We start from the raw sequence: 17,641 nt of genomic DNA on the forward strand, positions 1-17,641 counted from the left end.
CCACTTTCCAAGAACTACAACGAATATGTCAGAATGTTACTAAGTTACTTAGTACTGTTACTTAGTTACTAAGTAAGAATGTTACTCATTTGAATAATTCTCGCCCGCGGAATACACAAAAAAAAGGGACGAGGCCTGGCTGAGCTAGAGAAGACAGTGGGTGCTTCTCATTACTCAAATTGATGCTTCCTCGTTTCCTCACTTCTCTGTCCTCCATCCTGTGACTCGGAAACCTACCGAATCCAGCCATCTTGAAGGACATCTCAATTATCTAATTGCACCATGAGTAGGCGAGGAACGAAGAGTGAGGACGATTTCAGAGGAGTTATGAATGAGAATGCACAGGTGTATCCATATGAGGAAGTCTTTCATATCTTCATATCTGTCACAATATTTTAATTTATGCTTTACCGTTGCAGTTTAAATAAACCATATCATGCTTATGTAACCAGTGGTTGAATGAAACAGCACAGGATACAAAAATTACTCTTGGGGCTTTAGTCTGGGTGCTGCCTCTATGAAGGACAGCGATCGAAAGGAGCAAATATTTAGAAAAAAAATCTACAATTAAATTACAAAATCTTTCTGATTTCTTTGGTGTACTTATTTGGTATGAAAGACAATTGGTAAAACAAATTTAAAGTCAAATGAAATGAAATGCATTGGAATAATAAAATACTCCAATTGAGTATAGTACATACGGCAATGAAATACGGTAGAGGCTAATAGTCAAATGAAAGAAAAACAGTACATTACATTATAGTCTACCATCAAACTTCACAGTTATCTTCATACACTTTAAATAAAGAGAAATGAATCTGTTCAAACAGCATTCAATAAGTTTCAATAGTTCTTAACCAGATATTACATGTTTTAACCAGAGTGTTCCTGTTACTGGAAAGGTTGGTGGTTTGCCTGGATTACAGCATTGTGTTTGATGTGCAAAGGTTATAGTGCTGCTTCATTAGCATTCTTCATGTGTTTTTTTCTTCTTCTTTTTTCATTATTAATTTGTCCTTTGCACGGATTGTCTTTGGATTATTAATAAATTATCTATTTTTGCACTGTCAACCATCTTGTCATGACAAGCCTTCCTAACTCCTCTCTAACTCTCGGACTACAGAACCTAGCTTAGGACAGTCCCAAGGGCAGTCCTTTGTGACACATGGTGGCAGCAGTGCTTCCAGGTCATTAGGAGGTTGGTCAACAAGGAATGGTGGTGGCATTTTTTTTTTGTTTGTGCCATATTTTGTTTTTGTGGCAGAAAGAGGCAGTTTTTTTTAACAACGTCAAGTCATCTTCATTTATATAGCGCTTTTAACTGGATTGTTTCAAAGCAGCTTTACAGAGACAAACATATAATTTAAGGTAACAGAGATTGTTTTGGCTTTATAGCGATTCTCGAATAATGTTATTTCCAGCTAAAGTTAGTTTTGATTGATTCCCCTCCGTCAAAATGACCATTTGTTATTAAATTAAGGGCCGCTAAGACGACGCCGTTCTCCCTAAACAGACTTTAAACTGAACCTGTGATAAACGCTGATGGTGTTCACACGCGCATTAAGAATTGATTCTATAGTAGTGCTTTTGAATATATGTGCGCAGGTTTGTAATTTCCTACAAACCATGCCTAAACAAACTTCTTCTCTTGCCTATAATTTGATAAACATTTTTATTTTATCACTTCGGGGTGGGTACGCAAATCGAATTCACAACGCTTTATCTGTAGAGTGGGAAAGGGATCCTCCATAGGGAGAGGCTAGTTGGTACTTCAGCACTGCATTGTCATCGGATCCAGGCGAAGCTCCTAGTCAGATATGGATACGGCCTGGATCCGGCAGGCTGCGGGAAAACCTTGGGATAAACAAAGACACTAAAATTAGCGTAGATGCCATTCTTTTTATGATGTAACGAGTACATCAGGATTTAAAGGAAGTGTTCCCAGTTCCGGCTGACCTAATCTATGCAGCCTAACATTGAATTATAGAAGTCTATAATGTATTATGTGTATGCTAGGTCAAAGAGATGTGTTTTTAGTCTAGCTTTGAACTGACAGAGTGTGTCTGCTTCCCGGACAATGGTAGGAAGACTGTTCCAAAGTTTTGGTGCTAAATAGGAAAAGGATCTACCGCCAGCAGTCGATTTTGATATTCTAGGTATTATCAACTGGCTGGAATTTTGAGATCGCAATAGACGTGAAGGACTATAATGCATTGAGAGCTCGCTCAAGTACCGCGGAGCAAAACCATGTAGTGCTTTGTAAGTAATCAACAATATTTTAAAATGTATATGATGTTTAATAGGCAGCCAATGCAGTGTTGACAGAACCGGGCTAATATGGTCATATTTCCTGGTTCTGGTAAGAACTCGAGCTGCTGCGTTTTGAACTTGCTGTAGTTTATTTATTAAGCGTGCAGGGCAACCACCCAGTAGAGCATTACAATAATCTAGTCTTGATGTCATGAACGCATGAACTAACTGTTCCACATTTGTTAATGAGAGCATATGTCGTAATTTAGATATATTTTTAAGATGGAAAAATGCGGTTTTACAGATACTAGACACGTGACTTTCAAATGAAAGATTGGTATCAAAGAGCACACCCAGGTTCCAAACCGACGACGAAGACTTAACAGAGCAGCCATCAAGTGTTAGACAGAATTCTGGGTTATTACGTGTGGAAGTTCCCCTTCAGGGACTACCGCTGCGTGAAATCGCAGTGGGAACGCCCTCAGCGTGACGCGTCTGAAGCATGAATGAAATCAGTCAATGGAGAGAATGAGCGTACGGCGAGTGACGTCATTGACCAGGAAGCTATAAATATCCCCTGAGTACACAATACGCCAGCTTTAGTTACTTCAGCAGCTCTGTGTGTGTCTGAATCTGTCGATTGTGTTTGTCTGTTTTGTCAGGAGTTTTCACTATATATATTTTATATAAAAAAAACAATATGAGCGAGCAGTATGAGAAGTGTGTTCCCCCCTGTACTCGGTACATCACGGGTGGGGATTCACACGAGCTAAGTGTGGCTTGTTTGGGAGTGCAGCAATGCCCAGTCGGCTCTCGAGGGAGTCGATTGTCAGCATTGCGAGCGTTTTCCCTTGAGAACTCTGCGCTCGCGGCGATCGCTCTTCGAGGAGAGTGATTTGCTGCGAGCTCCCCGAGGCTCGGGTCCCGCTTCTGTTGAGGCAGAGCGGCGGCGCTTGTCTTGGGGCTCGCAGATGGATCTCGCTGGCGACGTTGAGACGGGCTCCGCCCTATCTCAGCTATCTCCGACGAGATCTAGTGCCTCTCACCCGGCTCTGGAAGCACGCGCTGCGGCGGTTACTTCTGCCCGGGTGGAGGCACATGATGATGTTGAATTGAGATTTTCCAGTTCTGAGGAGCTGGATGTCGAAAGTTTTGCATCAGAGAAAACTAGTTTATCACATTATACTGCAAATGAAGAAGGTTTGATGGATGTATTATCTCGGGCTGTTGAAAAGCTAAAAAAACAAATAAATAACAGTATCGAGTGGCCAGCTGATAGACAGGTTTCTAGAATTAAAAGCAATCTAGATGATAGATTTCTGTCTGCACGACCTCAACCTTCTAGCCGGTGCTTACCGTTCTTCCCAGATCTTCATGCTGAGGTTTCAAAGACCTGGGTTAGACCGGTTTCAAGCAGAATTTACACAAATCAGTCCAATGCTTATGGTAACATTGTTGGTGCTAAATCTGCTGGTTATGTGACGATACTGTAGGCGGAGGAGACGCTCGCGAGCTATCTCTCTCCTGCTTCATCGTCTTCACTTAAAGCACCGGCTCTTCCACCAAGAAATAAATAAATATATATACCTCTGTGCTGGTGGGGAAGGCTTACTCGGTGGCTCGGCAGGCGGCTGCATGTTTGCATACGATGACTTTTATGCAGGCTTTTCAGGCCGACCTGCTCAAAGGAAATCTGAGGGGGGTCCCCGCCGAGAGAGACTTGCGTTCACCTCCCTTAAGGGTGCCCTGTCTCTCCCGGCGCCCTCAGGGGCCCGTCCTACTAACCCTGCCGAAACAGGGCGTAGAAGGGTCTGGCGAGTGCATTCCCGAGGGACGCTCGCCGCCTCTAAGGAGGGTTCTAGTGTGTTCAGACCAGTCGTTCCCTGCCGGTGCGCCGTTACAGGGCACTGTGTCTGTCACGCAGAATGTTCAACCAGAGCAAAGTCTTTCGTCGAGTTCGTCTTCCAAAAGAACACAGCAGAAGCGGAGTGTCACGTCTCGTGCCCCCCTGCAGAGAAACTGGAGGGACGAGGCGGGGCGCTCTCCGGCGCGGCCTTCTCGGGGCAGGACTGATCTGAGGACAGTCATTGTCGCCAGAAAAGCCGCGTCGAAAAAGTCCTGACGGGCTGAACGTCAGGACTCTGAGGGTGGTCCCCATCGGGAAAAACTTGAGTTCACCGCACAAAAACACGGTGCCCTGTCTTTCTCGATGCCCTCAGGGGTCTGTTCTACTAACCCTGCCTATACAGGGCGTAGAGAGACTCGGCGAGCGATTTCCCGAGGGACGCTCGCCCCCTCCAAGGAGGGTTGTGGAGTGCTCAGACCAGCTGTTTCCTGCCAGTATGTTACAGGGCGCTGTGTCTGTCACTCGGGATGTTCATCCGGAGGCCAGCCTCGAGAGGCTGGTTCCCTTAGTAGAGTTCCTGGCGGAATGGGTCCCCCACCCAGCAGGGAGTTAGGATACTACTTCATCGAAAAAAAAAAAATCCTGACGTGCTGAACGTCAGGAAACTGAGGGTGGTCCCCATCGGGAAAAACTTGAGTTCACCGCACAAAAACACGGTGCCCTGTCTTTCTCGATGCCCTCAGGGGTCTGTTCTACTAACCCTGCCTATACAGGGCGTAGAGAGACTCGGCGAGCGATTTCCCGAGGGACGCTCGCCCCCTCCGAGGAGGGTTGTGGAGTGCCCAGACCAGCTGTTCCCTGCCAGTACGTTACAGGGCGCTGTGTCTGTCACTGGGGATGTTCAAATCAGATCCGAGGACTGGTTTGTCATGATAGATCTAAAGGACGTTTACTTCCATGTATCTATCCTCCCTCAACACAGGAAGTTCCTGAGGTTCGCTTTCGGGGGCGAAGCGTACCAATATCGGGTTCTTCCTTTCGGCCTAGCACTGTTACCCCGAACATTCACGAAGTGTACGGATGCTGCTATAGCCCCGCTGAGGTTACAGGGCATCCGCTTTCTGTACTATATAGACGATTGCTTGATTCTAGCTCAATCGGAACAACAGGCGGTTCGGCACCGAGATGTCGTTCTTGCTCATATCAAGTGACTGGGGCTGAGGCTCAACGCCAAAAAGAGTGTTCTTTCTCCATTACAGAGAACCACTTTTCTAGGTGTAGTGTGGGATTCAACGACGATGCAGGCACGATTGTCACCTGCTCGTATTGCTTTGATTCTCGCTGCAGTAGATCAGGTCAAGCTAGGCCAGTCATCCACTGTAAAACAGTTCCAGAGACTGTTAGGTCTCATGGCAGCTGCGTCCAACGTGATACCTCTTGGCCTCTTGCACATGAGACTGTTACAGTGGTGGCTCAGGACCAAGGGATTCTCCCCGAGGGGAAATCCGCTTCGCATGATCGTGAGTTTGCGACGGTGTCATCACGCCCTGATCATGTGGAAAGATCCTTGGTTTCTGTCCCAAGGCCCTGTGTTAGGAGCTCCTTGTCGTCGCGTTATGCTAATGACAGATGCCTCTCTCTGCCGGGTTGGGGTGCGATCATGGATGGTCGCCCGGCTCAGGGTCTGTAGGAGGACCATCATCGTCTGTGGCACTTAAACTGCCTAGAGATGTTGGCGGTGTTTCAGGCTCTGAAACACTTCCTCCCAGACCTAAGGGGCCACCATGTTCTTGTCCAGACAGACAACACATCGGTGGTTTCTTATATCAACCATCAGGGGGGTTTGCGTTGTCGCCCGCTTTACAAACTGGCACGTCAGATCCTTCTATGGTCCCAGGGGAAAATTCTTTCTCTGAGAGCTTTTATCTCCCGGGGTATTTAAATCAGGGGGCAGACATCCTGTCAAGACAGGGGCCGAGGCCCGGGGAATGGAGTCTTCACCCCGAGGTGGTGGAACTCCTATGGAAACATTTCGGTCTTGCCGAGGTACATCTATTTGCTTCTCGAGAAACATCACACTGCCCGCTGTGGTTCTCTCTCAGCCATCCAGCCCCGCTGGGGTTGGATGCGATGGTACATCCGTGGCCGAGGTCACGCTTGTACGCCTTTCCCCCGATCGCTCTGCTCCCAGGAGTTCTGGACAGGGTTCGCCGGGACGGGCTCAGTCTCCTGCTAATAGCCCCGTTCTGGTCGGCCCGGGTATGGTTTGCAGACCTAGTGTCTCTCCTCAACGGCTCTCCCCTAGAGATACCGATCAGGAGAGATCTGCTCTCTCAGGCAAGTGGGTCGACCCTTCACCCCCGTCTAGAGCTATGGAGGCTGTGGGCTTGGCCTCTGAGGGGGCCCAGCTCATAGATTCTGGTCTCTCGGCTGAGGTCGTTGAGACCATCCTCCGATCCAGAGCTCCCTCCACGAGGAAGTTATATGCCGCGAGGTGGAAACTTTTCACCTCTTGGTGTGGAGAGCGCCAGCAGGACCCAGTTAACTGCCCGGTTGGTACAGTCCTGGATTTCCTGCAGGACCGTCTCTCCACAGGGTTATCCCACTCCACACTGAAGGTGTATGTGGCGGCCTTAGCTGCTTACCACACCCCTTCAAGTGGAGGTTCCCTCGGGAAACACCCACTTATGTCTCGCTTCCTTCGTGTCACCTTGAGGCTGAGGCCTGCAGTTCGCACCAGGGTACCAGCTTGGGATCTGGCCATCATCTTAGAAGGTCTCTCCCTTGCTCCTTTCGAGCCCATCGAGGAAGTTTCGGAAAAGTTTCTTACTCTAAAGACTATCCTTCTTCTCGCTATCTCATCTCTAAAAAGAATTGGAGATATTCAAGCACTTTCGGTGGCTCCCTCGTGCCTGGAATTTGCTCCTGGTTGGTTAAGGCCTTTCTCTTTCCGAGACCAGGTTATGTTCCTAAGGTTCCAACTGTTTCAGTTAGACCTATAGTTCTGCAGGTTTTCTGTCCTCCGCCTTGTCTGACGTCAGACCAGGGAAAATTAATTTGCTGTGCCCAGTTTGGGTTTTGATGCTTACGTCCACAGAGCTGCCCTGTGGAGGAGATCGGAACAACTGTTCGTCTGTTTGGGTCACCTAAGAAAGGGTGTCCTGCATCTAGAAAAAGGATGAGCAAGTGGGGGGTCGAGGCCATCCAGCTTGCTTATGGTTCGGCCCATCAGCCTTCACCTTTGGCTGTAAGGGCTCATTCCACCCGGAGTATGGCTGCTTCTACAGCTCTTCTTTCAGGAGCTTCTCTTCAGGACGTTTGTGATGCTGCAGGCTGGTCCTCACCGCACACTTTCGTTAGATTTTATTCCCTCGATCTTAGCTCCACTCCCGGGGCTCAGGTTCTCTCGTCGGTTTGTGTCTCCTAATGACACACGACGGGGATTTGGTCGTATGGGGATGTGGGTATTGCGTTCCCACTGCGATTTCACGCAGCGGTAGTCCCTGAAGGGGAACGTCCCGGGTTACGTATGTAACCCTAGTTCCCCGAAGGGACGGACGCTGCGTGTCCTGCCATACTCTCGGCATCCCCTTGGGTCGCTGCTTCAGTAACTTTTAAGCTGGCGTATTGTGTACTCAGGGGATATTTATAGCTTCCTGGTCAATGACGTCACTCACCGTACGCTCATTCTCTCCATTGACTGATTTCATTCATGCTTCAGACGCGTCACGCTGAGGGCGTTCCCACTGCGATTTCACGCAGCGTCCGTCCCTTCGGGGAACTAGGGTTACATACGTAACCCGGGACGTTTTTTGTCCAATAATTAGAATCTCTGTTTTTTCAGAATTTAGTAGAAGGAAATTACTAGTCATCCAATTTTTTTATATCAGCTATGCATTACGTTAATTTTGTGAATTGGTAAGCTTCGTTAGGTTTTGAAGAAATATAGAGCTGAGCATCATCGGCTAACAGTGAAAGCTAATTCCATGTTTCCTAATGATATCTCCTAATGGTAGCATGTACAGAGTGAACAGCAGCGGTCCTAGTACTGAGCCTTGCGGTACGCCATACTGAACTCGTGATCGATAAGACATCTCTTCATTTACTGATACAAACTGATAACGGTCAGATAAGTATGATTTAAACCATGCTAGTGCAATTCCACTAATGCCAACATAGTTTTCTAGTCTATTTAAAAGAATGTTGTGGTCAATTGTGTCAAATGCAGCACTAAGATCAAGTAACACTAATAGAGAGATACAACCACGATCGGATGATAAGAGCAAATCATTTGTGACTCTGATGAGAGCCGTCTCGGTACTATGGTAAGGTCTAAATCCTGACTGAAAATCCTCGCAGATATCATTTCTTTCAAGAAAGGAACACAGTTGTGAGCATATTGCTTTTTCTAATATCTTTGACAGAAAAGGCAGATTTGAGATCGGCCTGTAATTGAGTAATTCTGAAGGATCAAGTTGCGTTTTTTTAACAAGCGGTTTTATCATAGCCAGCTTAAAGGTTTTTGGTACTTATCTTAGAGACAAAGACGAATTAATGATATTAAGAAGAGGATCTATGACCTCTGGAAGCATCTCTTTCAGTAGGTTAGTCGGTATAGGATCTAACACACAAGTTGTCGATTTTAGATGAATTAATGAGTTTGCAAAATTCTTCCTCTCCTATAGCATCAAATGAATAAAAATTTTCCTCAGGGAGACTACAATGCACTCCCTGATGCGATACTGTAGTAGACGGTTGCATAGTTATAATTTTGTCCCTGATATTATCAATCTTATAAGTGAAGAAGTTCATAAAGTCATTACTGCTGTGTTGCTTGGACACTTCTGGGGTTGAAGCTTTCTTTTTAGTTAGTTTAGCCACTGTTTCAAATAAATACCTAGGATTATGTTTATTTTCTTCTAATAGGGTTGAAAAATAAGCAGATCTAGCAGCTTTTAAGGCCTCTCTGTAAGCAATCGAGCTCTCTTTCCATGAAATCCGAAATACCTCTAGTTTTGTTTTCTTCCAATGCCACCAAAGAAAGGTGAGGTGCTAAAGCATACAACAAGGATTGTAAAACCTAATGTGGATGTTTTGGATCCTGACCAATCGGGGAGAGTGGAGGTCAGTGATCAGGAAGCAGAAATAGCTGAGAGGAGGACTGATCCAGTCAGAGATGTTCTGCAGACATCCTTGCAAAGACAACAACAAAGAGATGAGCGCTGGGAGATAGAGTCACAATGTCAGGAGCATAGATGGCGGACACTCCAGCATCAGTTTTCACAAATACAGTCTGAAGTACATCAGCAAAGGCAAGAGTGACAGTCAAGGGGAGGAGTGACAGTTCCGCATACCCCGCCATCAGCTGGAAGATTGTATTCTCCACCAAACATTCATCCACATCAGCAGACTCCACAGGTTAACCATGACAATGCATCGAGATCAGCGCAGGTACATGACAGTACAGAACATCGGCAGAGATCTTCTTTGCCAAGTTATGAAAGTCCAAGAATGCTACCATGAAACGATGAAGAGTATATATATTCCATTACTTGACAACATTTGAACGCATCGCTAATGCACGCAGATGGCCAAGACAGGATTGGGCGTTACATCTTTTGCCTCTCCTTGCAGGCAAAGTGTGGGCAGCCTATGTGGCCATGGAACCAGAGGAATCCTTGGAGTACAATCACGTCAGACAAGCCATTCTAGATAAGTTTGAGATTAACTCTTAAATTTACCGTCAAAGATTCAGGTCATACGGCCTACGGGAAAATGACTCATACAAATCCTTCAGCCTTACTTGAAGTTATTTTGCAGAGAAGTGGATGAATCCTATACACAGAACAAAAGCAGAGGTTGGTAACCAGATCATTCTGGAACCGTTTCTCAAGTTCCTGAACCCTGAAACAAGAATGTGGGTAAAGCAAAACAACCCCACATCATCAAAACAGGCAGCAGAGATGGCAGAAACTTTCCTGGCTGCAAGACGGTCAGTGTATCCGTCGGGGAGATGGAGAAGCAACAATAACAGCTTAACTGGTAAGGCTGCGGATGGCTTTAGCAGTGGTCTTAGTAACTCTGACACATACACACATACTTCACAAACTAGAGCTGGTTGTGATGCAGGTAGTCAGCAAATGCCATTTAAACCATATAAAACCAGGCCTATTTTAGTATGTCATAGATGTGGGCAGTAAGGACACAAAAAAATTGATTGCCCATTGCAAAATGTTACTAACACTCGACTATGTTATGTACCCAGACCTCCCCGTAACTTAGATGAAGCAAGACTGAACAGGGACACGGTGACTCTGGTGAAGATGGGTAGTAAATGGTTTAAGGCTCTGGTTGATTCTGGGTCAAGTCAAACCCTGGTCAGAGAGGAATGTTTGGTTGAACAGAGTAATCTAGGGTGGGGCAAAGAAAATGTTCGTTGCATCTGTAGGGTCTGGACCAATCAGACCCACGCTAATTATTCATATTCACTATATTTAATGAATATAAAGGTCTATGAAACTCTCCCCCAAAACTAACCTCACAAATTAAGTTACTTTGTCAGCCGGGTGTCCGGTTACAGAACACTTTAAGACTGATAACAGACTTTACGACCTCAAAGGAATGTGGCCACATGCGCCACATGCTTAAGAGAGAGAGACCATCTTTAATTAAATAAACTTTGCGGTGTTACTCTGATCTATGAAGGAACATGCCTCACAGAAACTGTGATGATTTACTGTCTCGTGTACTATTAGGTATAACAACATGGTATGTTTGATTGGGGTGTATGTGGTTGAACAACCACCCAACGGTCAATATAACCTCACCTGTATCATGCTTCCTAGCAAATTAATCCTCATTTAATGACACACACTTTGATGTACATCACCTTCTCTTAGAATGCAATGTGAATTTGTTATGTCTATTTGAGCTTGAATGAACAGTCTAAGCATGCTGGGGACAAAGACCATAAATCAACTAAGAGCCGCTTCCCCTCTCAGACATGTCCCCTTTCTGATTGGTCGAGTTCAACCCTTAGGGGAGGATCTTCTCCAGGCCTTATTAGAGACAGTCCACATGTGACCTCCCTCTCTTAGTTTTTTCATCCAGCCGCAACACTGTTCTGGTGAGACTGGGGAGCCCCCTCCCCCTCCACGGGGGCCCCAGGGCCCAGCAGGCCTCGATTCCAACCAGATCCGGCCTCATGGAAAAGAGAGAAGACTCTCTCACAAAGAACCAAGGACAATCTCAGGAGTTTTGGAACAAAGACTCCAACCAACAACGACTCCAATCACCTATCCTTCCGACTTCCTCACTTCTCCTGGGTGCTCGGCGTGGCCTCACAGAGTCCCAGGCCTTGCCCAAACCAGCCATGCGGTCCTGGAGAAAGAGAACGCTCAACCAACTTCCACTTGACATTGCCGGAACCATCAACGACTTCAATTTTCAACAACTTCAAGAATTGTTCCCATTACAAATGCAAGTATTCAATTCAATGAAATGTGAAAATGAAATTCTGATGGTTCTTCTCATAGACCCTCTTCCGGTTTCCAATTTCATCCTATCACTAACCTATTTATGTATTCATGTGTGTATGCTGTTTAGTTTATTTATATTCATATAAATATCTATATTTAGTTAATAAAACTTGTACATAATATGTATTTGGTTCTGTTTTGTTTGCAATACAAGTCACTTTACGATCACGGTTTTTGCTACTGGCTCAAAGTACTGTACAGGCGAAGAAATAATTATTCTTCGGTGGCCATGGAAGATACCCTTTATTAGAATAAATTAATAATCAAAATAGTTCGTTGGAAGAACTGATTAATTGATTGTAATATTAATTCAGCCACATCAAGTTAATCCAATTAACTGACCCAAATATTTATAATTAATAATAACAAGATATTATTGATTATTAATATTTCCAAAAAGCTGAGTTCCTTACACATCCATGGGGATGTAAGAGTATATCCCAAAATTGATCTGAAGGTCGAAATCGACAACCAGTCCTAAGTTCTGTAGGTAGGCATTGTGGAAAAAGCTCCATATCCAGTTTGGTAGTTCCTGTTCCTATGAGGGAGCGAGTGTTACAATTAGGTCATTCAGTGCCTTGGTCGGGACCTTTGGGGCAGCAGAAGACACTAGCCAGAATTGCTAGCAGGTTTCATTGGCCTAGACTGTATATGGATGTAGTAGATTTTTGTAAATCTTGTCCAGAATGTCAGTTGACGAGTCGATCGAAAAGAGGGGATAGAGCACCTGGTGAGTCTGCCCATCATTGACGTTCCTTTTACTCGCATTGCCATGGATATCGTGGGACCTTTGGAAAGGAGTTGGGCAGGGAATTGTTATATTCTTGTGGTTGCAGATTACGCTACTAGATATCAGGAAGCATTCCCCCTCAGAAATATTAAAACCAGACAGATTGTTAATGCTCTTATTCATCTTTTTTCACGGGTAGGCATTCCCAGATAAATAATCACTGACCAGGGAACCAATTTTACATCAAAACAAATCAAACAGGTCTACTCCATGTTAGGCATACACCCCATAAAGACTACACCTTTTCATCCACAGACTGATGGTATGGTTGAAAGGTTTAATCAAACACTGAAAGCCATGCTTCGCAAGTTCGTGTCTGAAACGGGGACCGATTGGGACTATCAGTTACCTTACCTGCTCTTCGCCTACAGAGAGGTTCCACAGTCATCCACGGGTTATTCACCTTTTGAGTTGCTTTATGGACGACAGGTACGAGGCCCATTGGATGTCTTGAAGGAGACCTGGGAAGGAGACAATCCTGTGGAGCAAGCAAACATCTTGTCCTACGTCATCAGGATGAGAGAAAAGATGGACGTTCTGACAGAGATGGTACGGCTTAATATGTCTGAGGCACAGCAACGACAAAAAGCCTCGTATGACCAGTCTTCAAGGAAGAGGACTTTGATCCCGGGCAAGAAAGTTTTGTTGTCCAACATCTGACAACGGTTTGCTAGCCAAGTGGCAAGGGCCATACGAGGTGCTACAGAAGATGGGACCTACCAACTATGAGATTTCTTTACCTGATCATCGTAAAAAGTCTCAGATCTACCATATCAACCTTTTAAGGCCATGGCAAGAGAGAAAAGGGCCTTTGTCTGAACAGTTATGGGCAAGAACAGTAGAGGAAGAAGAGAACTTGATGAACATTACTTTCCAATGATCTAAATTCATCTACTTATCCAAGTCAAGTCAATTTATTTTTATAGCACCATTTATACAGACAGGCTGACCAATGTGCTTTACAAAGCAATATACTATCACACAACAGACAGAGCAAGAAAGATTAAAATACAAATTACACGTTAAAAGCAATTGAATAAAAGTGTGTTTTCAAGCGTGACTTGAAAACGGACAAGTCAGATGCAGAACGAACATGAATAGGCAAGCTATTGAACAGCCATGGAACATCTCGCACTCAAGCAACAGAAAGAACTAGGAAAACGTATACCAAAAGCTCTTTTGAGGGACAAGCTAGGAAGGACGAAACTGATACATCACAATATCCGTCTACAGGTATCAGACCCAATGAGACAAACTCATAGTAGAGTACCAGCTCGACTGATTCCGGCGTTGAAGGAGGAGGTAAAGATAATGCTGGAGATGGGATCATCGAGCCTTCTTCCAGTGAATGGTGCAGTCCAGTGGCACTGGTACCAAAGAAAGATGGCACACTAAGATTTTGCGTGGACTTCTCAAAACTCAACTCTTTGTCTGCATTTGATCCATACCCCATGCCAAGAGTGGACAAGTTAATTGAGCGGTTGGGCAAGGCCAAGTACCTGACAACTCTGGACTTGTGCAAAGGTTACTGGCAAGTCCCCTTGGCTGAGACAGCTAAAGAATTAACAGCTTTTCGTGTCCCTAGTGGGCTTTACCATTTTAACGTTATGCCTTTCGGATTGCACAGGGCCGCAGCAACCTTCCAACAGCTGCTGGACCAAGTCCTGAGAGGTATGGATGATGTGGCCACAGCTTATCTAGATGAAATTGTGGTCTTTAGTGCAACATGGGAAGAGCATTTGGAACATTTGGCGGAGGTCTTCGACAGACTTCAAGGTGCTGGTTTGGTAGCCAATGCTAAAAAATGTCCCATTGCTACGTCTGAAGTCTCTTACCTGGACTGCGTGCTAGGAGGAGGTTCCATCAGGCTGCAGGTAGACAAAGTTCAAGCCACCTTGTCTTGTCCGTTACCGGTAACCAAGAAAAGGGTTCGCTCATTCCTAGGCATGGCTGGATGGGTCAGAAGGTTTATTCCCACTTCTCCAGTAGAGCCGTACTTACCAACCTGAGGTTGGTAAGCCGTACTTACCAACCTTACCAACGCTGTACTTACCAACCTGACAAAGAAAAATGGCCCCCAAAAAGTTGTCTGGACCCCGGATTGTGAACAAGCTTTTCGAAACTTGAAGGACTGTTTGTGTGTTCGCCAGTCTTACAAAGCCCAGATTTCGACATGCCATTCACAGTCCAAACAGATGCTTCGGAAGTTGGTTTGGGGGCTATGTTACAGGGAGAGGGAGAAACTCGTCATCCGGTGCTGTACATAAGTAGAAAATCGTTTCCAAGAGAAACCAGGTACTCTAGGATCGAGAAAGAGTCTCTGGCCATTTAGTGGGCATTGGACAGTCTCAAGTTCTACTCAATCGGCAAAGACTTTGTTGTAGAATTTGACAATAGATGTGATGACGAACCTTTGTGTTGACGTCATCATAATTTCAGTATGTCTCAGTAAGTGTTAAATGTTGCTAAATTTAGTTTGTCAAGTACATTGTTGAAGCACTTTATTTACATTTCATTTCTTCATCCTGAGTACAATTAGCTATGGACGTTTGCAACTCCACCATTCATTCAGTAACATCATCCAAGTTCAATTTATTTGTTTATTGTTAGCACTGGCTGAAGGGTAATAAATCACAAGGAGTCTAATGGTTTTACAGACTGTTTATTGGTAATTTTACATTATATAGGTATGTAGTATTGTTTGTGCTTACCTGTTGATTTCTGCTCTGCTCTGCTCATTCCGGTAGCGCGCGTAACCCGGAACGCGCTTATAATAGCAGCGGTCATACCATTTTTCACAACTGGGGGGAGACAATATAGGTGTGGAATTGTAATGTTTGTTCTGTTAAGGTATGTTTATTATGGTGACAGTACTTTGTTTAAGCTTCACTAATGATATTTATTCGGCTTTGTAAAAGATGAGGTTGTTTTAATGTCATTGTTATAACCACATGCGCCAGTAGCTGGCAGTACGTAGCTGGTAGTACGCTGGCAGTCCAGTAGCTCCGTACGTGTTGTGTTATTTTTCACTTTAAGTGGTTTAAAACACTTTTTAACTCTTTATAAAAGACTTGCTGTGTAAAACCTTATATATCCTATGGATACAATGACTTTTTACGGACAAGACAGCGGTGGACAACTTGTTTATCCAAGGGAGAAGCTGCTTTCACTCCAAACAACAGGACGAGCCAGCATTTTTCACCACATACCTGAGGAGCTGAGGAAGAGGCACAGAGGATGCAGAGCCGGAGTGAAGGTGAGGGCTAGACAAGCGGCTAAGCGGTGGAAGTACAAGCCCTCAGTTCCGTCGATAGTGATGGGGGATGTGAACTGTCTGACCAATAAGACGGATGAGCTCGCTGCCCTTGTGAGGACGAACAAGACGTTCAGAGAGTGCAGTTTACTTTGCCTCTCTGAAACCTGGCTAACCCAGAACACTCCGGATGCTAATGTGGATCTATTTGGATTCACTACAGTGAGAGCAGACCGGAACTGTGGACGCAGCGGCAAAAGCAAAGGAGGGGGACTCGCACTGTTTATTAACTACAGATGGTGCAACCAGGGGCATGTTACGGTGAAGGTGATCGTTTACAACAGAGATATTGAGTTGCTGGCGGTAGGTCTCAGACAGTATTACATGCCTAGGGAGTTCTCCCTTGCCATTGCTGCTGTTGTTTACATTCCTCCGCGTGCGCACGCAGAGAACGCATGTGATGTAATCCACTCCAACATTGCGAGACTGTAAACACAACCTCTGGACGCATTCATCGCCATTTCCGGGGACTTTAACCACGTGACATTGGACTCCACACTGTCAGACTTTCACAAGTTTGTAAACTGCCCCACAAGGAAGAACAGGACATTAGACCTCCTGTATGCCAACGTGAGGGAAGCTTACATCGCCACTCCTCTGCCCCCACTGGGAAAGTCTGATCATAATCTGGTCCTGCTCACGCCACAGTACAAACCACAAATCCAGAGACAGCCCACGACCAAACGTTCCTTTAGGAAATGGTCTCCTGAGGCAGCGGAGGCTCTGAGAGACTGCTTTGAATGTACTGACTGGAGCGTCCTGCAGGAAGCACATGGTGAGGACATTGAGGGGGTCACACACAGCACTACTGACTACCTGAACTTCTGCATGGACGTTGTGGTCCCCACTAGAACTGTACGCTGCTTCCCCAATAACAAGCCCTGGATCACCAGTAATGTCAAAGACATTCTGAACAGGAAGAAGAGGGCATTCAAGGATGGTAACAGAGAGGAGCTGAAGCGTGTTCAGGGGGAACTCAAGGTCCACCTGAGAGAGGCGAAGGAGGATTACAGAAGGATGATAGAACAGAAGTTGCAGCACAATAACATGAGGGATGTCTGGGATGGCATGAAAACCATCACAGGCTGTAAGAAGAAGGGCAGTATCACAGGAGAGGGGGATGCTGGGAGAGCAAACCAGCTAAACCAGTTTTTTAATAGGTTTGATACACCAACTCCCATAACCAGCGACAGCCCACTTCCCGCTCCCATGTCCATCACTTCCCCCAATGCCACCACCATGTCCATTACCACCTCAGACTGCAGACCACCACCACCCTCCACACACATGGACAGCTCAACACCCCTCCCCATCACCACCACCACCAAAGATCAGGTGAGCAGAGAGCTGTGGAGGCTCCGACCAAGAAAAGCAGCGGGCCCGGGCGGAGTGTGTCCAAGGATGCTTAAAGCCTGCTCTGCTGATCTGGGGGAGTCACTTGAGCATGTCTTCAACCTGAGTCTGCAGCTGGGGAGGGTCCCAGTGCTCTGGAAGACTTCATGCCTCATCCCGATTCCCAAGAAAAAAACAAATAGGGAGCTGTGTGGCTATAGACCAGTAGCACTGACATCACACCTCATGAAGACCTTCGAACGGCTGCTGCTCCGTGTTCCTCAGACCCCAGGTTCACCACGCACAAGATCCACTGCAGTTTGGATACCAGGAGAAGATGGGAGTGGAGGACGCCATCCCTTTATCTGCTTAAACTCAAAGTTGTTTTGTTCTTTCCTCATCTAAACGCTTCTATTTTCTTCTGAAACATCAGTTATTCTCAACTCCTATCACCTGATCTCTCTGTTGTTCTCTTATCTTCTCATCTCTGTCTGTTTGCTTCTCTTCAAGCCTCTACTAATAGGAAAGGTTAGCCTCAGAATTATTTACTTATCTTCATCCCTGTGCTAATG

At 45.6% G+C, this 17,641-nt stretch overlaps 1 long non-coding RNA gene across 2 annotated transcripts in view; it reads right to left on the minus strand.

Moving 5' to 3' along the window:
• Positions 1–17,641, minus strand: part of LOC143735864 (uncharacterized) — a 47,807-nt gene that overhangs the window by 29,590 nt on the left and 576 nt on the right. The window lies entirely within an intron of this gene.

This window comes from Siphateles boraxobius, unplaced genomic scaffold (genome assembly GCF_051911475.1).
Source record: "Siphateles boraxobius isolate OS27281-9 unplaced genomic scaffold, OSU_SipBor_1 13, whole genome shotgun sequence".
NCBI lineage: Eukaryota > Metazoa > Chordata > Actinopteri > Cypriniformes > Leuciscidae > Siphateles > Siphateles boraxobius.